Genomic DNA, 24136 nt, shown 5'->3' on the forward strand with positions numbered 1-24136 from the left:
CTGCCTGCCAGCTGCCCGGAGCCCTCTGCTTCTGCCCTCACAGCCCTGCGCCTCCGGGCCTCACTTCAGCCCCCACAAGCTCCCTTGGCAGCCCCAGTGAAAGCCTTGTCTCTCTCCTCCTGCAGACCATGGCGCACAGAGCAGTCCTGGCTGGGCTTGTGCTGCTCCTCTTCCTGTTCCCACTTTCCGTGGTGCACAGATTTCACGGGGATGGGCAGCCCCGTGCAGAGGAGATGAAAGCGGCCCCCCCAGAGCCAGCTGAGCCTGGCTGGGGACCCTGGCTCCTGGCTGCCTTGCGCTACCTGCACCAGCTCTGGCAAATTGCTCAGCCGCTGCTCCTGCTTTTGGGCTGGTGGCTCAGGCGCAGAAGGGCATCCACGAGGCAGAGAGCAGCGGCCCAGAGAGCTGAGGAAAAGGCCAGAAGGAGGAAGGTGGAAAGCGAGCGGAGAAGGCGGCTCCTTAGGAAGAGATTCAAAGACATGGAGCAAATGCGCCGGGCCACAAAAGAAATAGAAAAGCAAATGGCCAGGCTGATTGGAATGAATAGGGATACAAACAGGATGCTGAAGGTAGGCAGGGCAGGCTTTTGGAGGAGCACAGGCAGTGGCTGTGTGAAGAAAAGCTTCCTGCTGGAGATGCTCTCTGGGCCGGCCAAGGCGAGCCGCGCATCTTTGTGAGCAGCCGGCGCACAGAGCTGCGCTTGCTGCCCAGCACAGCCCTGCGCCGGGGCACAGGCTCCGGGCTCCTGACACGCCCTGCCCCTCTGCCCTCTCTCTCCTCACGGGATCTGTAGTAACTGCATCGATTTTAACCCTTTCCCATACAGAGGCTTTGCATCTGCTCGGAGGAAAGCACCATCTGAAGGCATCGGGCCCAATGTTTGGAGATTAATTCAGATTCTTCAATAGTTTTGAAATATTTAAAATGTTTTCTTTAAGAATAATTGTCTTTGGCAACATTTTCCAAACTTTTTATTACTATAATGTAGATTAATACTCTTGTAAGAGATCATAAATATTTTAATAATATGTAGTAATTAAATAATGGCACTTTTCTTTAGATTACATAGAATTTATAATTCATCAAAATTACCAAGAATTATTGCAGTTAACTAGAACTGAAGTAAACTTTATTTTTATCTAAACCAGCAAATGTTGCTTGATCATCATGATCCAATAATTATTTTGTGTCTTGTTTAATATTCATATATACAGTACATAGACTGTTGCTACGAATGCCTATAATCACAATTGGTTAATTTAAATTACACTCTCTGCCCTCCTGTCTCGGGAGGGTGACTTCCCTCAGGCAGCTGCAGTCCCTGTCAAGATGCAATAAAGGCAATGCCTGAACAAATGCTGTGTCTGTGAGTGTCCATGCTGGACTCAGGTGTCAGCTGTGGGGAATTCCTGACACAGGGGCACCACAGCAGCCCTTGGCCATGCAGAGGCTCCTTTCCTCCCCTGCAGCAGCTGCTCCTTTGGTGCTGTGATCCAGCCTCTGCTCTGCGCGATGCCAAATGCAAGAAAACCAGGAGTGCCACCACTCAGACTGTCACTTAGGTCCCTGCAGAGCTCAGGAGCCACCATGGCTGTGTAGCTGTGGAACCTGCAGTGGGCCATGACAGCAGGGACAGCAGGGACAGCAGGGACAGGGGGACACAGCACAGCAATCACAGCCCGGCTGCCCTGGGACAGGCCCGGCAGGCGGACAGGACACGGGGCAGGCAGGAGTCCCCATCCTCTCTGTGCCCTCCTGAGCACAGGCACATAAGGGACAGGGGCAATGGGGACACAGCCGGCCCCTCTCCTCTGGGAATATCCCACCTGCCCAGGGGCCCTGACAGAACGCAGGGGCTGAGGCTCTGCAAGGGGAACCCAAGGGTGAGCAGGAGGACCTCCAAGTTACATCTGCCCACATTCTGCATGCAAACTGCTGCGTGGAGGAGAAAACCAGAGGGGCCTTGCCACAGCAGATCCCATCTGAGGGAAGCTGTTCTCTATTCCTGCACACGGGTGCCCCATGCAACATGGAGCACATGAATGCCCTTTGACACCAGATTCTCAGCCCTGCTCGAGCGCTCTGGCACAGCAGGAGCGGCCATTCCCTAATAACACACGGGTTTGCAACTCTTGTGCAAAGCAACACAAATTGTCTCTCTCCTCCTGCAGACCATGGTGTCCAAATCAGTCCCTGCCCTGCTGGTGCTGCTCCTCTTCCACTTCCCACGGCCCGTGGTGATCAGTTGGGATGAGGATGCAGAGCTGGGCAAAGAGGGCCTGGAGCAGGCTACCCCAGAGGCACCCGAGCCTGCCTGGGGACCCCTGCTCTGGGCAGCCGTGCAGCAGGGGCCCTACTGGGCTGCTGCTGAGCTGCTCTTCCTGCTTTTCTTCCTCTGCCTCAGGCCCAGAAGGGCAGCCATGAAGCAGAAAGCAGAGGCCCGGAGAGCTGAAGGAGAGGCCAGAAGGCGCAGGATGGAAATGGAGCAGAGAAGGCTTCGCTTCAAGAGGACCTGCACAGACTTGAAGGAGCTGTGGAGGACCATGAAGATGATCAAGAAGAAAATGGCCAGGCTGATTTGAATGAACAGCAAGGTGAGCTGGTTCCTGCTGTGAAGCTGAACTCATTGTGTTCAAGCCAGATTTCCTCTGCACGGATGTCATTGTATTCAGATGAGAAATTGGCCCCTTAATTTGAATGCAGTGGTGCATAGAGCTGTAGTCTAATATTTTAATGTAGCTGACCTGTGCCCTGATAGCAAGGGGTGTTTAACAAATCTGGTATTGCCAGAAGGCTTTTGTTACTCTCAGACTGTGCTCTGCACATGGAGCAGCAGAAGAATTAAGACCAAATCCTCCCTCAGGATCTGGAGGATATCACACGTGGGTAAGGAGCTTTTGTAAGGGAGAATTGACTGTTCTTCTCTTCCACCAGGTGACCCTGTGCTCCAACACGGTGATGGAGTTCTACCAGAGAATGCTGGTGCACCTGGAGGGTGTTGGCAAGGGAGGGGCAACCCTGATCATCACAGCCAGGTCCCAGCCCTTGCCTGGCTCCCCCAGGCACTGCCTTGGCCAGGCTTTGCTGGCTGCACCTGCCAAGGAGAAGTGCTGCTGGATGCCCTCATGTTGTGCCAGCTGGACATGAGAACAGCAGTGCTTGGGCAGCAGCCTGTGGTGAAAAGCACCCCTGCTCACAGCCCAGCACGGGCCTGGGCCCTCTTCTAAAGGCACCAGCAATGATATCATTGATTGGCCTGGGCTTTGGTGCGTGAGGGGGAACAAATTTCCCGAGGGCCTCCTCTCCTTCTTCCTGCAAGAGGTGGAGTTGTGCTGGTGGTGAGCACCGTGCACGGGTTTGGGCCACACCAAGCAGCTGCTGAGAGTCAGGGTCTGGCTCTGTCCATGAGGGCCCATGGCAGGGGGGAAGTGGCTCCCAGCAAGAGTGGGGAGGGCAAGGTCTGACGAGGGGAAAGCAGCCCTTGGTGGGGCAGGTCAGCTCCAGATTTTCTCCTTCCCTCTGCTTCCCATTTTGAGCTTTAATGTTGTCAGAGCTGAGCCCAAAAGTCGTGGTTGCTGCAGCAGAATTCCATGCTGCTGTGCTGCTGTGGGTGTCAGTGTGATGCCCAGAGGGATGCAGCTCCCTGGGGCTGTTCCCTGTCGCAGGCAGAGCCATGCAGGCAGTGCCTGGGCTGCCATTCTGTAAAGCAGGTGGAGCTGGGGCCAGGCAGGGCCTGGAGCTGTGCAGTGCAGGAGCCAGGGAGCTGCAGGACCTGGCAGGGGCTGATCAGCCCCTCTGTGGGGCAGCTGCTGTCTCGTGCCCTCCAGGGCTGGGGCAAAGAGCTGAGTTCTCAGGCAGGGCAGCAGCACCATGGCAGAGAAGGGAGTCATTTGTACTGAGACACGGGGGTTGTGTGTTCCTTGAGCCTTGGGGAGCCCTGATCCTTGTTGGGAAGGCTCCCCCAGAGCTCGTGGCTCACTGGGACTGTTCCAGGAGTCCTTGCAAGCCTTCTGGGGTACAGGAGGGGCTGAGGCAGCTGTGGGGCAAAGGGCTCTGCCTGGGGCACTGGGCAGCCTCTGGGTGCTGCCTCTCAGGGTTTGGGCCTCCTTGACAAGACATGTTGGAGTGGGCAGAGGTAGAAGGCAATTTATCCCTGTAGGGCTGTTCAATGTGCATTGGACAGTGACCAATGTGTTCTGCTCCATTGCACAATCTCTGGGGGGAAACGTTCTCCATTCTCTCAGGATCTCTGATTGCCCTGGGGTCATCTCTCTGCCCAGATGTCTCGTTCCTGAGCTCCAAGTGTCCCCCCAAGTGCTGCTGTATGATGAGTGCCACCTGAAGGTGCCCCATGAGAGGAAGATCCTCATGAGGAATCCCAGCCACCTTCCTGGCTGCTACGGGCTCATTCCCCAGGTTTGGCATCACATCCACCTCCTCCTGTCAAATATTACTGAGGAGATTATTAGGGGAAAAAAGGGTTTGGATAAGACCTTGCTGGTTTCTATTCAGCCTTAAAGATCTGCTGAGAACAGGATCCTACCCAAATGTAAACTTTAGGAGGCAGTTGAAGCTCCTGAGGAAACAGTTGATGTTCTGGTCTTCAGGGGCTTTTCTTGTGGGAGATCTTAGAGGGTTGTGAAAAGCTGCTGCATCCACAGACACCAGTGCCTGTGCTGGCAGCCTCCTTGCAGGATCCCCTGGGAGTGCTAAGCCTACAATTCTTGCATCTTGTTTGTGCCTTTTACCTTTGTCCTGGGCAGTTGTAAACGCGTGTGTAAGTTGCTGTTGCGGTGCATGTTAAGGAGTCTAAAGTTTCTCCAGAGGTGCCTCTGAAGCTGCATTTCATTCTGTCCCTGCCAGAAAGGCAAGGAGGACTCTGCTGTGCTCGACCCCAGCCCCAAGCCCTGTGGGATTGTGCAGCCCCAGAGCTCAGCAGAGATCCCAGCTGTGGTGGCAGTGCAGGCCCTGGGCACTCACGGCCCCAGCGCTGTCACCGGCGTGTTCGGGGATGAGCTGGGTCCCGAGCGGGTGGCTCGGGGATCCAATACGGGGACGCGTCGCTCCGGCAGCCCCGGCAGCCCCGGAGGGCTCCGGCCCCCGCCCGGCAGAGCTGCGGCTGCTGAGACCCAAAATATCCCCAAAAAACTGGTGAGACACCCCAAAAATATCCCAAAAAATCCAGGGGAGACCCCTCAAAATCCCAAAAAATCCCAGTCAGACCCCCCTGAAAAATCTCAAACAATCTGGGTGAGATTCCCCCAAAAATGACAAAAAATCCGGGTGAGATCCTCCCCAAAAAATCCCTAAAAACCCCGAAGTCCAGGTGAGACACCTCAGCAAAAAAATCCCAAACCTACCCCAAAAAATCCAGGACAAACCCCCAAAAATAAAATAAAAAACAGGTGAGATCCCCCCAAAAATCCCAAAAAATCCCACTCAGACCTCCCTGGATTTTTTGTGTGCAGCTGCTCCTGGCAGGGTGCACAGGGACAGGGATTCTGCCAGGGAAAACAGGCACAGGCTGCTGGGGAGAAGGACAGGAGGGATGGGAGGCACAAACAGCTCCTGCTGGTGCAGGTGTCCCTCCCTCCCACTGCAGGTCCCTGTTCATGGTTATCTTATTTTCCAGAGATGAGCTTTACCCTCCTAAAGTCAAACCCCACCCAGCAAAGGGGAAGAGAAGCAGTTTGGGTTCCTTGGCATCTCAATGGAGGCATTCCAAGGTCAGAAATGTGGAGGAGCCAGTCGCAGCCCTGAAAGAAGTGCAGGATTTTCCCCACTCTTCAGGAGCAGAGGCGGATTTTCTTGTCCATGCCGTGCTTGTGTTCCTCCCCAGCCTGCCAGCACCAAGTCCTGCTCATGCTGAGCTCCCTTTTTGCTGCCCTGCTGGGCTGTGCCCTGACAGTGGGCTGGGCAGCAGGGCCAGTGGCTGGACATGGGCTGAGGGGGAGGGAGAAACAGGAGAGTTTTCCTTGGAGAAGCTGACTCAGATCCTACAGGCCTGTGCTGAGTGTGGGATTTTGTGCCTTGTTTCCTTCCCAGTGTAAGATGAGGCTTTTCCCTGCATCATCCTGGTCAGATCTCCAGCTTCCCTCCCAGAGCCAGCTGGGATGATCCTGATCTCCATGGAGCCTCTTCCCAAGGCAGCCAGACTCCCTGTTTGCAGGGCTCTGCTTTCCCCCAGAGCTGCTGCTGCCCTGCTGGCCCTGGAGCTGTCTGACAAAGGGAGACTTTGCAAAGTGGCTGTCTCTGCCTCCCAGCACAGAAAATGGCTTGTTTTCCAGGTGCCAGCACCAACTCCTGAGCACCCTCACCTGCCACGAGGCTCGGAGGGGTTCAGGTGCTCCCTGGACGTGGCGCACGCTCCCCTGGGAGCGGAGAAGGCAGGAGGGAATCTGTCTCCCTGCCCATTGTCAGCGTGGCCAGCAGGGCTGGAGCTGCCAGTGCCACTGGGGGCCCTCAGCACTGGCCACAGAGGGGCCTCCCATCCCTGCAGGCCCATCACAAAGGGCTGCTGGAGCAGCTGCTTGTTGGAGAGGCCGTGCAGGACACGTTGCAGGGCTGCCCAAGGACGCTGGGCAGCACCTGTGCAGGGCACTGCTCCCCCTGGAACTCCTCAGGTGCTCCACTGGAAATTTTGGCAGGAGCTTTTGCTGCAGCGCCTTGAGAAAGCAGCATTTAAATCAGAGAGAGAGGGCAAGAGCCTCAGGAGTCAGATGAGCTGGGCTGGACTCCTTCCCTCAGCTCCAGGAGCTCTCACTCTGAGTCTCCTCCTTTTCTAAAAGCAGGAAGTTTTTAAACTTTTTAAAGGCAAGTTGTGCATCAGAGAGAATTTCTACTGCCAGGAGACATCCCAGTTCCCTTTCCTGTCATGTACTAATTAATGCATTGGCCCGTGAGTGTGGGAGAAGATTTTGCCCATGGTCCCTGCCCTGGTCAGTGGCATGGATGCAGGATGAGGTGAGGGTGATTCTGGCAGTGTTTGGGGAATAGGCCCCTCTGGCTACAGCTGCCCTTTGCTCCAAGATGCTCTTCTGCATCCATTCCCATGCTCAGCACCTCAATCTCTCCTGTCTTCCCCCCAGGCTTTCAGTATCCTGCCCCTGCCAGGTGTGCTGCAGCCAGGAGAGGGCCAGCAGGTCTCCTCCACCTTCTCTGGCCACCTCAGCAGCACCTGCAGTGTCCCGGAGCTGTGCCACGTGGAGGGAGGCCCCAGCTACGAGGGGCTGGTGCCCGGGGAGGCCTCACGTGTCAGCTCCTCCCTGAGCCCCCCGAGATCAACTGTGGCTCCCAGGCCCCTCTCAGGGACAGGTGAGTCAGCCTTCCATGGGCTCCTGCTCTGCCATGGGTTATTGTCCCTGCAGGGCTCCCCTGCTCCAAGGACTCTGAGCTCAGAGGTGCTGCACAGCAAAGGCAGCAGCAACACAGGCATGGCCACTCTGAGCTCCCTGGCTGCCAAGAGAGGAAGGACCTTCTCCTGTTGAGACACAACATCTTCTTCTCTATCTGAGTGCTGAGCCCTCCTGGCTCAGCTGCTGCCTGCAGGGAGCTGGGCTCTGGGCTTGCCTTGGCACTGCCTCTAGAGGGGTCTGGAAGTCCATGGTGTTGAGTGGCATCTTCTCCATCATCTCCCTTCTTCACCAAAGCACTGGGATTGTGCTATGGGCAGGCGTGGGGCACAGAGCAAACCTTGCTTTGGGCCCTGCTCCTGCCCCAGATGAAGCCCTTGCACTGCTGATCTGCCAGGGCTCTCCTTATGCTGGGACAGCAGCCAGAAAAGCTCCTGTCCTTTAGGCTCCCCTGCAGCTGCAGCCGTGGGCAAGCACAGGAGAAGCTCAGCTCCAGCAAGGCAGCCCAGCTCAGGACACACAGGCCCAGGCTGGAGCTGGGAGTGGAGGTGCTCCAAGCCAGCCTGTGCATCAGGACTTCTTCAGGCCAGGCTGGAGTTGGTTTCATGGGGAGGAGAGGGACCAGGCTGCTTCCAATGGTTTCCGTGGCAGCCAGCACTGGTTTGCTTGGTCCCAGCTGGGCTCCAGCAGGAAATCTGCCTGACAAGAGCCTGCCTTGCAGGAGAGGAGTTCCTGCAGCCTCTGCTTTCTGACTGACAGCATTGTTCTCATGAAGGAGCAGGCTATGGGTCGTTAAAGCCCAAGATCACAGGCAGAGACTCTCTAACTAATTAGAGTTAGACAGTGGTGTGTTTATTAACACCGGCGGGCGGCACCAGAGCCGTCCCTAAAAGGCGAGACCGCGCTGCCCAAGGTTCTTTGCCCTCTCTTTATTGCCCAAGGTCTTACATACAATACATCTGCACAAGCCCAGCACCTCCCATCCCTGCTCTGTATTCAAATGAGCTCATTGGTCCTTCACACCTGTGCAATTCTTCCCTTGAATTGGGTCCGTGGTCTCGAATTGGGTCCGTGGTCTTAAGGGATGAAGTCAGGAATGTCTTCATCAGGTCTCTGTGACCCTCTGGCACCATCCAAGGTCCCCTGCTTAGTGACTGATTGACATCAAGCCCAGGTGCTAAACCATTGTTCTCCTGGTTTCAAGATGTTCTTATAACAGTTCACTGACTCCACTTCCTTCTAGAAAGGAGCTCCTAATGGTAAACAATAGAACATTCAGCTCCAGCTTAAGCATCTCACAATCATTAACCTATGGTCTGCCTGTCTAACTTACATCCTGATCAGTGGGAATTGCTTCTAAGCCTCAGCTGAAATCTGAACTCTTTACAATCATGCTTCAGCCATGCCCAGGGGGAAGGGGGCTGAATGAGCTGAGTAAGAATTGTAGGGGAGATGAGCAGATGTCAGCAATCTGTGCTCTGCTCTAAACTGGGAAGCCAAGAGACAAAGGGCGTTTTCAGGCAGCAGCACAGAGAGCTGCTGGATCAGCCTTGGGCAGGGCCTGGAGGGGTCTGGCTGTGCCTTCAGAGGGAGCTGGCACAGTCAAGAGCCTCTGATGGCAAAGCTGAGGTTTGGCTGGGCCTGGAGGTCCCCTTCCACCAATGCCCTCCCTTGGGATGTTCCCAAGCCCTGTGGGTTGAGGAGAATTCACGGGAATGGCCTCGGGGTCAAGGAATGAAGTGCAGGGCCAGCCAGGACTGGGGAGCCCAAGTTTCTGGTGGGGACTCTCAGCCATGGTTTCTGTTTTGTCTGCACAAGGGAGCTGAAGCAGCCGGCTCAAAAGCTTGAGGAGGAGGCAAAAGCCTTAGAGGAGGGAGAGAGGGGGAAGGAGGAAGAGAGGCAGAAGAAGGAAAAGAAGGGTGTCTCTGTGGGGAAGCAACCCCCAAAACCAGAGAAGGGGAAAAGCAAACAACCACAGAAGAAGGAAGCCAAGGCCCCAGAGAAGAAGGAAACCAAAATCCCAGAGAAGAAGGAAACCAAAGCCTCAAAGAAGGGGGAACCCAAAGCCCCAAAAAGGAGGGAACTCAAATCCCAGAGGACACAGCTGAGCTGGAGAAGAACTCTTTACTCTTTATTCACACAACTCATTTTACACAGTTTGACAGACCCCGTGTGCAACTTTAGTTAGTTCATAGATTTCTTGCAGGTTATTCTAATATTGGTTAATAAAATAGATTTTACTTGTGCATCAAATCTCTCTGTTGTATTGTTTACCTGTTCTCTTCACTGATTCTCACCCCTTGTTGTTGCAGGTGCATTTGTTTTTCACCCTCAGAACAGATTGTTCACAAAGTCTCATTCTCACAAGAGCTTCCCATGGGAACTTGTAACTGCTTAGCTGCACTCAGAAGAGATGGCAGGCCAGCTGTTAATGTGGCAGAACAAGGCCTGATTTCATAAGGCCTTTCTTTTATCATTATCCCACCTGCCTGTGACATCTCCCCCTTCTCGTTCATTTAAAAAAGGCTCCTATGTTCTGATGCTGAAACAGCTCACTCTTGTCAGGGCATTATCTCATCAAGGTTATCACTGGTTATCTGTTAGATATGGGATAAGATGGATAAAAGACCACTTACAATCCACAAAACTTACCAAATTCCATCAAGTCATCGACACAGGGTTTTGCAGCATGAGAAGACAAAAGAATAATGTCCAATGTCTCTTGGGGAAATGGAAAGAAATGGCCATTGTTTCCAATGAGTTGAGAAGTGTGAGAAAGTCTTTGAGCTGGAAATGTTGATCTTTGACACCACTGAATGTCCCCTGGCAGCTGGAACAGGGAATAACTGGAGAAGGTTCGTAGGAGCTCTGTACCATGAGGATGCCAGGAGGCTTTGCTGGCAAATTGCCTCTGTCAGTGCCCAGACACAGCCGTGTCTGGCCAGGCCTCCTCCTGCTCCTGCTCTGGCCACAAAGGCTGCAAGGTGATGAGGTTATTTCTCTCTGCACTGGGCCTCATTTCTTCAGAGCTGATCAGGATCTGATGGAATGAACAGGTGACTGCTTTGAGCTGCTGGTGATAAAACACAGGCACATCTTCTCCTGAAGGGAATGAATCAATCAGGCTGCACTGTGGTACACTCCATTGGGATTTAGATGGGATGATCTTGTTTCCAAATTCCTCATGTAAATATTGCATTATTCAAAATGATTCCTTGTCCAAATGTCTCATGTTCATATTGCATTATTTGAACGTTCTTAAGGTGCTCATTCCTCTTCTTTTTTGTTTTTTAAGAATGAGATGCATGTCTTTTGTTATGAGTATGAAGCAACATCACAGTAAAATAATACATGCAGTGGACAAGAAACTTACAGCAATTGGGAATAATTTGAATACAACAATCAGGAACATTTCAAATAGCAGACAAAGCTAACAACGTAGGTGGAATGAGGTAAATAGCAATCTCTGCAATAATGTACCATCATCCCAGAGTCTGCAAACAGCTGACAAACCTCGATTCAGGGGGGACTTGGATCATTATTTCCAGATAATAATTCCCAAGCTGCCTTTAAAAAGAGTTCAACTGTCATGTCTAGAGGGTCAGATGGCCAAGTCAAAGCAACTCAAATCCAGTTTTGATGCAGAAAACATCTGGGTCTGTTGGCAAATTCCCGTCCAGGCAGAGCCAAGGCCTGGCCGCCACCCAAGCTCCAAGTGGGAGAGAATTCCCTGAACGTCATTGAAAACAAGGCTCTTGAGAACAGCGCTGAGGAGTAAAGGTCTGGGGGTGACAGACTAATGAACCATGCAAGAGCTGTCTCCTCCAAAATTCCCTCAGCACAGAGATGCTTTAAACCCAGCAAACTGTTGGAGTGGTTCTGTAATAATCATTGGGGCTGCATCTGATTGCTGAGAGTAGATGTCACAATGCCATCAGTTTAGAGGAGGCTTCCCACCAAGCTGAGATATCATTTCTTGGAACTGTGAAAAAGAATTAAAAATGACGAGACAGCCCTGGGTCAAAGCATGGAGGATTTTGGTGGGATTTTGGGCAGATGGTTTGGTGTGTATCCAGAGTGACTTTGGGCAGATTTGGGGCCTGCTTGGGGCAGGTTTGGGGCAGATTTGTTGCTGCTGTTGGGGTTTTTCTCCCGTTTCCCCAGCTGTGGGCAGAGCCCCGAAGCACATCCTGTTCCTGCCCCGCTCCCTGAGGAGCCCAAGGAGCTGCTGCTCCCCATGCTCTGCACCCAGGGAGATCTGGGGCAATCCCGGCATCCCGGGCATCCCGGGCATTCCGGGCCCTTTGGGCATTGGGGGATTCTGGGGCTTGGGGGGCGAGAGGGGTGAGGGGGGCTTGGGGCTGGATTGTCTGGGGAAAGGATCGGGATTTTGGGGGAATGTCTGCATTTTTGGGAAAGAGCAGGGTTTGGGGGGGAGGAAATTGACGATTTTTTAGGGAGGAAATTTCTTGAATTTTGGTGGAAATTTCTGGATTTTTTAGGGAGGAATTTCTGAATTTTTTGCAGAGGTCTTCTGGATTTTTTGGGGAGGGATTTCTGGATTTCTGGGAATGTTTATGAAGTTTATGGGAATGTTTCTGCATGGGGAATGGGGTTGGTTTTTTATGTTTGGGGAGGAATGTTTCTGGATTTTCTGGGGAAAGTTCCTCATTTTTTGGGATGTTCCAGGATTGTTGGAGGAACATTTCTGGATTTCTTTGGGAATGTTTCGGGATTTTTGGGGGAACGTTTCAGGCATTCTTTTGAGAACATTTCTGGATTTTTTGGGGAACATTTCTCCATTTGGGGGGGAACATTTCTGGATTTTTGGGGGGGAATATTCCCAGGTGTCTGGGGAACATTCCCGGGTGCCTGTGGAACATTCCCGGGTGTCTGGGGAACATTCCCGGGTTCCTGGGGAACACTCCCGGGTGTCTGGGGAACACTCCCGGGTGTCTGGGGCTCTCCTGGCCCCGTTCCCAGCCCAGGTTCCCGGGGTTCAGGAGCTGCCCTGGTGCCCGGGCCCCGCGACATCGCCTGGGTGCACTTGGAGCCCGAGGTGCAGGCGGGCGCCGCCCACGAGGCCCTGCAGGGCTTCAGCATCACCCAGAGCAGCGCCAGGAAGATCTCCTGCCCCAAAAAGGGACCCAGTTTCCCACCCAAATCCCCTCTCTCCATCCCAAATCCTTCTTTGTGCATTCCAAATCCTTCTTCTTTCACCCCAAATCCCCTTTCCCAGCCCCCAGGGGTTTTGGGGTTCCAGAGGGGTTTTTGGGGCTTTTCCCAGCATTGTACCCAGGGTCTCTCTGCAGACATTGCACCTGGAGCTGCCCCAAATAAACCCCAAATGTCCCCAAATTTTGGGACTGAAGGGGGGGGGGGGCGGGGGGAGTGATACAAAAATTCGGGGTTTAGGGATGTTTGACCCCAAACTTTGGGAACTGGGGATGTTTGACACCCCTGGGTTTGGGATTAGGTGATTTTGTTCCCAGGATTTGGGGTTTGGGAGTTTCCTTCCCCAGGATTTGGGGATCAGGGGGTTTGAGCCCCAAACTTTGGGATCAGGGCAGTTGGACACCCCAGATGTTTCAAACCCCAGGAGCTGGGGATTGGTGGTTTAGACCCCATACATTTGGGGTTGGGGGTGTTTGACACCTCAGGATTTGGGATTTGGGGGTGTTTGACCCCAGACTTTGGGAACAGGGGGTGTTGGACACCCCAAATGTTTCAAACCCCAGGATTTGGGGTCAGGGGGATTTAACCCCAACATTTGCAAATTGCAGAGTGTTTGACACCCCAGGATCTGGGATTTGGGGGGTTTAAGGCCTAAAATTTGGGGTTCGGGCTGAGGGGCAGGGGGGGAGGTTGAGATCCCAGAGTTTGGGTCTGGGGGTGTTTGGCCCCCCCCAGTGTTTGAACCCCAGGATTTGGGGTCCGGGGGAGTTGACCCCAGGATTTGGGGTGTTTGACCCCAATGTTTGACCTCACCTCGGGTGTGGGGTCGGGGTTGAGATCAGGGACATTCCCTGGAGCCAGCGGCGGGATCGGGATCGGGAACGGGATCGGGAAGCGGAACAGGAACGGGGAGGGTCCCTGAGGCAATGCCGGACCCCAACCCCAGGGAGAGGCCCCGCCGCAGTCCCGGAATGGCCCCATCCCCACAATCCCGGAGCCCTCCCCAGGCCCAGCCCCTCCCCGGCCGCTGAACGGAGCCTCCCTCAATCCCAGCCCGCCCCGATCCGGGCCGGAGCCATCCCCAGAGCCTCCCCCATTCCCGGCCCGGACCCTTCCATCCCTTTTTGGGGCGGCTCCTGCCGCTCCCCGCCCATTTCTGGGGGTTCCAAAGGGCCCCGCGGACCCTCCCCATTTTGGGGGTGTTGGGGGGGCCCCAGGGCCGCCCCGAGGGCCGAGGGGGGATCGAAAGCCCCAAACCCGAGGGGCTCCTGGGGGTGCCCAGTTCCTCCCGTCCCCAGCCCGAAACAGACCCTGGCCAATCAGAGTGCGGGGCTCTGATGACGATCCCGTTGCCGGGCAGACACTCGGCGCACTGGCCCCGCCCGGCGATTTCCAGCGAATCAGCGCCCGGCTCGGCTGTGACTCATCGGGTGCCGGGCAGAACCCAGCGCCTCTCACAGCGCTGGCCAATCAGAGACTGCGCGGGGCCATTCCCAGCCAATCAGAGCGTTTGTCGCTGGTGACTCTCAGTGTCCAGGAGCGGAATTTGGGGCGGGGGGCGGTGACCCCGGCGATGGGGATGGGGCGTGCGGGGGCAGCTGGGGCCGCACTGGTGGCACTGGGGGCGCTGGGAGCCCCCCCGGCCGCGGGGGGAGCGGGGGGCGCGGGGAGAAGGGGGGCGGGGGGGCCCCAAATTCAACCAAAGGGGGGTCGGGACCCCCAAAGGGAGCAGGAGGGGCCTGGAACCCCCAAAACCAAGCACGGGGGAGGGGATTGGGGACTGGGGGAACGATGGGGAAGGGGCGGGAGAGCGGGGGAAAGAAGGGGATGGGACCCCCAAATTGAGGTGGGAGGGAGCTGTGGACTGGGGCAATGCTGTGGACTGGGGGAAACCCCCATCAAATCCCATTAAAATCCCATAAAAATCCCATTAAATTCCACTCAATTCCCATTAAATACCATTAAAATCCTATGAAATTCCATTAAAATCCTATTAAAATCCCATGACATCTCATTAAAATCCCATAAAACTCCATTACAATCCCATCAAATTCCATTAAAAATCAATAAAATCCCATTAAGATCCCATTAAATCCTATTAAATTTCTATTAAATCCAATTAAATCCCATTAAAATCCTACTAAATTCCTATTGAAATCCATTTAAATCCCCTCCAATCCCATAAAATGATCCCAAACCCACACAGAATTGGCCCTGAATTACCCCGGACACACACAGCCCTAAAAACCCAACAATGTGAAAAGTTACCCCAAATTATCCCAAATTTACCCTGAATAACCCCCCAAAAAACCCCAAATAACCCCAAAGGCACACAAAGAACCCAAATCCCCCAAATGACTCCAAATGCCCCAAATGATCCCAATCCCATAAATGACCCCCAATCCCATAAATGACCCCAAATCCCATAAATGGGACTGGGAGAGGGGAGGAGAGGGCAGGGAAAGGGGGAGTGGGACAAACTGGGCGAGGAAATCAAACTCTGCAGTCAGAGAGAGCAGGGATTTGTGTACCCAGCGCTGGGAGCGAGGGGGATCTCTCTAGCAAAAACCCACTCGGTCTCCTTTAGCCTTCAGCTCCATTTTAAAAGTCACAATTACAACACTTCATTAGCATACTCACATTTGCATAAAGCTGTGTCCCGGTTTTACAGCCGTGTGTGGCTTCAGCGCCTGCGTCCGTTCCTCCTGTGGCGGCCCTCAGTCTTCTGGTGCTCTTTTGATGAAGGCTTCTGTCGTCCTCCTCACGCTGGAACTTTTTACCTGGACCATCAGCCCATGCCTGGTGCTCCTTGTTCTTCAGTCTAACCTGGTCTGAGCTGATTTTGCCCTTTGCAAGCTCTGTTCAAACTTGCTCTCTCGCTCTCGGTGCGTTTGTTGTGTCGCTGGCTCTGCTCTCTCTCTTGCTCTGCTGCCTCGCTGGCTTTGCCTGCATGTGAAAAATGCATGTATTTTATGATTGGCTTTTCGCAAATATTAGAATGAATATTATATGTCTGCTGTTAGAAAGTAATGCTGTATTAATTCTCTTAAGTACTGTGTTAAATATAGTTTTAGGTTATAAAAAATGTTAAAATACAAACGATGCTATGTAGGATTCTTTTTTTACAGAAAGGACTTGCAGTGAGATAGCAGCCACAGGACACCTAAATCTTTCAGAGAAAAAGAATTTCTTGCCCTCTTATCAGAAGAAATGAACTTCTTCCCACCTCGAAGGCGCTGTTAGGATTCGGAGGAAGAAGGTGGCACTGCCCAGACAGAATCCTGTGTTTGAATGGAATTTATGCATCCTGGATGAAGTGTATGAATATGCAACAGGCTGTTGTTTTTAAGGCTTAATCCTTTGTTAACGGGTGTCCTTTTTCGGGCTCGCGCCGCCCTATAACCCTTTCTCTCTATTGTCTCATATTGTCCTAATTCAAATTGTCCAAATTATTATTACTCTTATTGTACTGCTATTTTTATAACCATTTTATTACTAATGAACTTTTACAATTTCAAAATCAAGTGATTGGCGTGTTTCACACTGCACATCTCGCTCCAGGGCTGCTTGTGCTGAACCTTTCCTTGCACAGCCCTGAGGATTCCCCCAGCCCGGGCTCCCAGCAGCTCCAGGCCCGGCCAGGAGGAGCAGCAGGGCCAGGGCTGGCCGGGCGTCCCCCCAGATGTGGCCCCCGCTGGTGGCACAGCCGGACCCTTGGGAGGCTGCCTCAGGCTTTATTGTCCACCAGCATCCCAGGAGGGAGCAGAAAATCCTCCTGCAGACGCTGATTCCGGAGGCTCCCAGCGCTTCCTTGTCTCCAGGAGCTTCTGCCAAGCCCCAGTGAAACCTCGGTGCCCCATTGTTCCACAGCCTCACAACGCTCTCCTGGCTCCTGTGAGGTCCCTCTGTGTCCCGCTGCAGCCTTGGCTCCATCAGGGTCTGCTGGCTTCCATCAGGGTCTCCTGGCTCCCATCAGGGTCTCCTGGCTTCCATCAGGCTCTCCTGGCTCCATCAGGGTCTCCTGGCTCCATCAGGGTCTCCTGGCTTCCATCAGGCTCTCCTGGCTCCATCAGGGTCTCCTGGCTTCCATGATGCTCCACTCTGTCCCAAGGGGCATCCGTGGCTCAGCTTTGGAGCCCTGCAAGATCCAAAGGTTCCCCCAAAAAAACACCAGCCCAGGGACCCCCAGGATATTTGGGCTGAGCTCCCGCTGCCCAGGCACCTGCATGGAACCCAAGTGACCGCTGGGACTCCATGGAATGTCCTGGAACAAACTGTCCCTGGTCAGACAGGGGTGCCATGGAACACAGGTGCCACTGGGACACGGACACTGCCCATGGAACTGAGTGTCCATGGGGACAGAGCCGGGCCTGATGGAACACTGGAGAACATTGTCACCCCATGGAATCCATGGAACCAGGTGTCCATGGTGACACTGGAGAACATTGTCACCCCATGGAATCCATGGAACCAGGTGTCCATGGTGACACTGGAGAACATTGTCACCCCATGGAATCCCATGGAACCAGGTGTCCATGGTGACACTGGAGAACATTGTCACCCCATGGAATCCCATGGAACCCAGTGTCCATGGTGACACTGGAGAACATTGTCACCCCATGGAATCCATGGAACCAGGTGTCCATGGTGACAGAGCCGGGCCCAATGGAACCTACTGGAACACAGGAGAACATTGTTACCTGTTGGAACCCGGGCTGCTGAGAATTTTGGACTTTCTGAGCTGACAGACACTGACCCCCAAGAGAACACTGCATTTGGCTTGAGGCTGTGGAGAAGGCTTCCAAAATGGAATGATGGAGCTGGGATTATGGGTGTGGCGTTTGAATAGAAGGGTGTAATATCACATGGTGGACAACTTGGAGTTTAAGGTTTTAGAATATAGTAATATATATAAAGCAAGATGGAGGTTTTAGGGAGGAGGCTGATCCTTCTTCTTCTTCTTCTTCTTCTTCTTCTTCTTCTTCTTCTTCTTCTTCTTCTTCTTCTTCTTCTTCTTCTTCTTCTTCTTCTTCTTCTCCTTCTTCTCCTTCTCCTCCTTCTCCTTCTCCTCCTCCTCCTCGTCCCTTATGTTGGGCACGGGTGATTGGTTATTGGGTTAAAAGTAAAAATAATTTAGGTGTCATTTCTTAATTGGACAGTTTATCCTCAGAAGACCTTGCAGAGAGAGAGACAGGGCTCCATTTTCACCTTGTTAGTGAAGTGCTGCAGAACTCACAGCTTGTGAGACTGTTCTAGAGACAAGAGCTAATGAACACCTGAGTCCAAACAAGAAATGCTGTCTTGGGATTTCATCCCGACCTTGGCAGAAAAGAAGCAAAAGAATTGACTATTACCCCACAGAATCTCATGGAACCAGGTGTCCACTGTTTCACGGTGCAGCCTCAGAGAGTGGTGAGATCCTTGTGGCACCATGGAATATCCTGAAACCACGGCTCCCTTGTGACAAACCTGGGCTTTATGAAACCAAGGACACCTCTGGGATGCAATGGAATCTCAAGGAGCCAAGGGTCAGCTGTCAACACATCAGCTTCTCAGGAAACCACGGCAAACACTGTGACACAGAGAGGGGCCTCATGGGACCCAGGAGACCATGGTGACACTGTGGTGGAATCTCATGGAACCAAGTGTGAATTGTTACAGGACCCAGGAGACCATGGTGACACCGTGGTGGGATCTCATGGAACCAAGTGTGAATTGTTAGAGCACCCAGGAGACCATGGTGACACCGTGGTGGGATCTCATGGAACCAAGAGCCCAGAGTTTCACGGCTCAGCCTCATGGAGCACTGGAGACCATGGTGTCCCAAAGGGAACACATGGAACAAAGGCTCCTTAGTGACACAGCAGGGCCTCATGGAATGCACGAGATCATCCTGATGGAATGGGAACTCATGGATTCAAGGGTCCACTCTTTTGCTGCGTGGCCTCATGGAATGATGGAGACCATTGTGGCACCATGGAAATGAATGGCACAAAGGCTGCACTGTGACCCAGCAGGGCCTCATGGAACCAAGGACACCGCTGTGATGCAATGGAATCTCATGGAACCAAGGTCCAGTTGTGACAAAGCTGGGCCTCATGGAACCAAGGACACAGCCGTGATGCAATGGAATCTCTAGGGTCCAAGGATCAATTGTCAACACATCAGGTTCTCATGAAACCAAGCAGAACATTGTGACACAGGGGAATCTCATGGGAGCAAGGCTCTGCTTTGATCAAGTGGGGCCTCATGGGACACAGGTGCCACTGGGACATTGTCAGGCCTGGTAGGAACAAGACACCACTGTGTCAGACCAAGGCCTCATGGGACCTAGGAGAGCCCTGGGACACAATGGAACCTGATGGAACCAAGGGCCCATTGTGACACGGCAGGGTCTCATGGAACCCCTGTGCCACTGGGACATTGCCAGGGCTGGTGCAAGCAAGGTTCCACTGTGACAAAGGCAGGCCTTGTGGCACCCAGGAGACCATTGTGGGACAATGGAATCTCATGGAAGCAAGGCCCCATTGTGACAAAGCGCGGCCTCATGGAAGCCCAGTGCCACTGGGACATCTCCAGCCTTGGAGGAAGCAAGTGTCCATTGTGACACAGCACAGCCTCAAATCACAGGAGAGCAGAGGGATGCAGCCATGGAATCTTGGGGAACCAAGTGTCAATTCTAAACACAGCGAGGACTCATGGAACCCAGGAGACCATTGTGATGCTGCACTTTGTCACAATGGGGCCGTGCTTCTATGAGGATCCATGGGCCCACAATGTTCTCCTGGGTTCCAGGAGGCCCCGCTGGGTCACAATGGCCCCTTGCTCCCACGAGCCACAGCACGGTCCCCGTTGCCCCTGGGTTCTGTGAGGCCCTGCTGCGTTCACAACTGACACTTGCTTCCATGGGATTCCATTGCGTCACAGTGGCCCCCATGTTTCCATGAGGTTCTGCTGTGTCACAGTGGACACTGGGTTCCACAAGAGCTGGCAATGTCCCAGTGGCACCTGTGTCCTGTGGGCCCCACTTTGCCAAAGCAGAGCCTTGGCTCCATGAGATTCCAGGCTGTCCCAATGCTCTGCTGAGTTCCACGAGGCTGTGCTGTGTCACAATGGACACTGAGTTCCACCTGCCCTGGCAATATCCAAGTGGCCCCTGGCTTCCATGAGGCCCCGTTGTGTTTGCAGGTGACACTTGGTTCCCCAAGGTGTCATTGTCACGCCGCTCTCCTGGGCGCCCTGAGGCCTTGCTGTCTGTGAGAAATGACCGCTACTTTTAAAATTTTAAGGGTGATTCAACCTTGAAAAAAATGACAACAAAGGACTGAAACAGGAGAAATCACAGCACTGGGAGCCCTTCCCCACCCCGTGGCTATCAGCCACGTGGCTCCTTCACAAATTGGCTGCTCCTCCTTTTAGACTTTTGGTGTTGCATCAGGTAATCCTAGCCCCACCCAAAGTCTGTCAGGTAACTCTTTGTGGCCGTCCATTGGTGGAGAATGCTTTCTTGCAACCTGACTGGAGAGCAGGTGTTGCCATGCCTGCCTTCCAGTGACAAACCTGCCCTCCCCAAATGCCCCAACCACCAAGGCCATTACAAGGGCAGGGGAAAGAGGACTATGGGGGACAGATGACAATAACATCACTACACATCTTAACACACACATAGGATCTATCTCCTCACTGTGAGACCCAACTATGACATTACTCATCTGTAACACTGTGCAATAATGGAGCCTTGTTCCTACCAGGCCTGGCAATGTCCCAGTGGCACCTGTGTCCCATGAGGCCCCACTTGGTCAAAGCAGAGCCTTGGCTTAACAACTGACCCTTGTTTCCTTGAGATTCCATCTGTGAAAAACACGTTCACTCTCCTGTGAAAATGTACAAAGTTTAATAAGGGACAATGGGAGACCAGGACCATGGAACAAAGGTTATTACGGCCGGGTGCATCTTGGCACTCAGCCAGGAGCACCCTGTTACCTTTGGGGATCCCCTGAAATACCTTTCCCCTTACATCAGCCTGGTGCATATTCATAGACCCTCATGCATATCCATAAACTACTTTACATATTCCAGGAATGATTTTACATGGCCCCTCCTTGGGTCTGCCTTTTCAGAGCATGTGTGTTTCTTGGCTGTGGTTTTGGCTACTTCTCTTTATCACCTCCAGTTTTTGGGCCTTGCTACACTCTGCCTTCAGATGGGGAGTGCTGATAGTTGGCAGATCTGTACAGGTGTCCTCATCCTGGGTGCATTGGATGTTATCCCATCCAAGCAGGCAGTTTAACACAAGCACACTTCTATCAGCTATTTCACTACTATGTCTAAGCTCAATTAACAACAGAAATAAAAACTACATCTTTAGAACCAAGTTATTTTAACACCACACATATAAAATCCATTTCAATATTTGCAAAAAGCCAATATTATGATATTTATCTATAACAGGGTGAAGGAGCCCTGGCCCAGGCTCTGGCCATGGGGACACGGGGACGCTGCCGGGGGGGGTCCCTGTCCCCCTGTGCCACCCCCAGGGCCCTGGCCCCCCGTCCCCGTGTCAGGCTCTGGGGTCGATCTCGTGGAACATCCTCTGGGGGAGGCTGCGGGGCCGGGGGACTCGGGGGGACAGGGGACCCCGCTGTGCACGAGCAGGGTTGGACTGCTCTGGGGGGAGCTGTGAGGGGGCCGGGGCAGAGTGACCTCCCCAGGGACCTCACACAGCCCCCGGGATGTCACACTGCCCTCGTGATGTCACACAACCCCCGTGATGTCACAATGCTGCCTGTGATGTCACACAGTCCCTGTGATGTCACACTGCCCCTGTGATGTCACACTGCCCCTTGTGATGTCACACTGCCATCTGTGATGTCACAGTGACCCTGTGATGTCACACTGTCCCTGTGATGTAACGGAACCCATGTGATGTCACAAAGCCATTGTGATGTCACACTGCCACCTGTGATGCCACACAACAGCTCTGTTATGTCACACAACCTCCATATGATGTCATTCCACTGCTATGTGATGTCACACAGCAGATTTGTGATGTCACAGCCTTCTCTGTGACATCTCACAGCTGCTCTGTCACTCTGTGTCACAACCCACATTGTGATGTCACAGAGCCGCCTTCTGTGATGTCACAGCTAGCTCTGTGATGTCACAACCCCCTCAGTGCTGTCACACAGCCCACTCTGTGCTGTCACACAGCCCCTTGCTGCCATCCCAGCTGCTCTGTGGCTCTGGGACACAGCCCCAGAGGTGCTGCTGTGACACAGCCCACGCGGGGACATCCCACAGCCCCGGCCAGTGCTGAGCCCCTGTGAGCTCTGTCTGTGCCCTGCTCGTGTCCCTGAGGGGCCCTGGCAGTGCCCCAGCCCTGCTGAGCTGTGCACAGGAGCTGCTCCTGGCCAGAGCTGTCTCTCTGCAGCTCTGCTGCCCTTGCCAGGAGCTGCCTCTGGGCCAGGAGCCCGGCCCAGCTCAGCAGCACAGACACAGCACAAGGACTTTAATCACCCTCTGGGCCTTTGCTGCTCTTTGCATCACACCCAGTCCCTCAGAGTGGGTTCAAAGACTTCTCAAGAGCTCACAGTGAGATTGAAATACTGAAGTTTCTTGTACTTTAAAGAGATCCCTGTGAGGGACAGCACTGAGAAAGTGTCCCCGGGTTCCAGGGAGAGCAGAACACTGGAGGCACTGATGGCAGCTGGGGACAAACAAGGCAAAGGTGTCTCTGGTGCTGAGCAAACCTGGATTTGTTTCAGGAATGTAAAGGGCCAAGGCCTGAGCCCCAGGGCCTGGCCAGGCAGATCCTGTCCCTCCCTCCTTGCTCAGGGCTCTTCCCGGGATGGGCCCTGGCATGTGGGGATGGGCAATGCCAAGGGCTGGAGCGTGGGGCGGCCCCTGCCAGGCTGCTGAGCAGGGACAAGGAGGCAATGAGGCCCCAGGCCTGCAAGGGTCACTTGTCCCCTCCTGGCTCAGGCCCAGGCCCAGCAGCCATGGCCAAAGTGCTGCCCAAGCTGGCTCTGTCAGGGCTGTCTTGCAGCTGCTGCCCATCCCTGTGCCCTGTGCAGCCCAGGCTGTCCCACGGTGTCCCTGCCCTGGCCTCTGTCCCTGCAGGCTCTCGGCATCCCCCGGCTGCCCCACCTGGCTGGGCCCTTCCTTTGCTGACAGCTCTGCCTCCTGCCTGCCCCTGCCTGCCCACACAAAGCCTGGGGCTGCTCCAGGCTCCTGCTGGCGACGTGCTGCACCACAGCCCTGCCCTGACAGGGAAATTCCTTTCTCCTCATGCCACTCTGGGCCTCCCCAGCTGCCCCACCTGGCTGGGCCCTTCCTTTGCTGACAGCTCTGCCTCCTGCCTGCCCCTGCCTGCCCACACAAAGCCTGGGGCTGCTCCAGGCTCCTGCTGGGGACGTGCTGCACCACAGCCCTGCCCTGACAGGGAAATTCCTTTCTCCTCATGCCACTCTGGGCCTCCCCAGCTGCCCTTGGCGTTGATTCTTTCTCTCTCTGGCTGTTTTCCACTATGTCAAAAGGATCCACCAGCCCTGAAATCGCTCTTTAAACACTCTCATGGCTCTGCTCCACTGTCCTCAGGCTCCAACCCACTGAGCACAGAGCTCCTTTGTCCCTATACAGTGCTCATGGGCCCAAGGCCTCCAAACCCCTCCTTGGGACATCTCTGGGCCCTCTCCAAGGTGTTTCCAAATGAAAACATTCAGCTCAGAGTCTAAAGAAATCACCAGAGGACAGGGCCAGCCCGACCTGTCTGTCCTGGCTACTTTTGTCTGGGAGCAATCCTTGGATATACAGAATTTGGGAGGCCAAATTCTAATTTTGGCCATGGTCCCTGGACAAGAAGGCTGGTTCTTTTCCATAGGAATGAAGGAACAGAGCCCCAGTGTTTCAGGGGCAGATGAGAGGTGACCACCAGAGGCCAAGGCCAGCCAGAGCTGGCAGGTTTTGTTTTGTGAGATACCCTTGCTAGAGGAAATTATTTTAGGGAGGGCACCCGTTTTGGCAATGGGCATCTGGAAAGTCAGACAGCTCTTTTCCATAGCAAGGAAAGCACAGAGCCCCAGTGCTCCAGGAGCTGATGAGAGGCAGCCCTTGACATGCCAAGATCAGCCAGAGCTGTCAGGTGGGCCCTGGGAGGCCAAGCCAGCCAGAGCTGTTCCATGATCCCTGGGTTCCATGGGGTCCCACAGGGTCCCAATGGTCCCTTGCTTCCCTGGGGCCCTGAGGTGTCATAATGCCCCCTTGGTGACACGAGGCCCTGAAGGTTGGAATGGTCTCCATGGTTCCATCAGGCCCCACAGAGCCACAATGGTCTCTGGGTCCATGGAGCCCCTCTGTGTCACCATGGCCCCTTGGTTCCCTGGGCTCCAGTGGTGCCACAATGATCCCCTTGGTTCCATGGGCTCCAGTGGGGCCACAATGATCCCCTTGGTTCCATGAGGTCCCCACAGTGTCCCAGGGATCTCCATGGGAAGGAAAGAACCCAGCCCCACTGTTGCAGGCGCAGCCACCAGAGGCCCAAGCCAGGCAGCCTTGATGGTACTGGCAGATTTTGCCTGGGAGTAACCCTTGGATATTGAGAATTTCAGAGG

At 54.0% G+C, this 24136-nt stretch overlaps 1 pseudogene; it reads right to left on the minus strand.

Annotated features, from left to right (window-relative positions):
- LOC143696049 (uncharacterized) overlaps positions 1-24136 on the minus strand; it is a 79555-nt pseudogene that overhangs the window by 35896 nt on the left and 19523 nt on the right.

This window comes from Agelaius phoeniceus, chromosome 28 (genome assembly GCF_051311805.1).
Source record: "Agelaius phoeniceus isolate bAgePho1 chromosome 28, bAgePho1.hap1, whole genome shotgun sequence".
In the NCBI taxonomy this organism is placed as follows: domain Eukaryota; kingdom Metazoa; phylum Chordata; class Aves; order Passeriformes; family Icteridae; genus Agelaius; species Agelaius phoeniceus.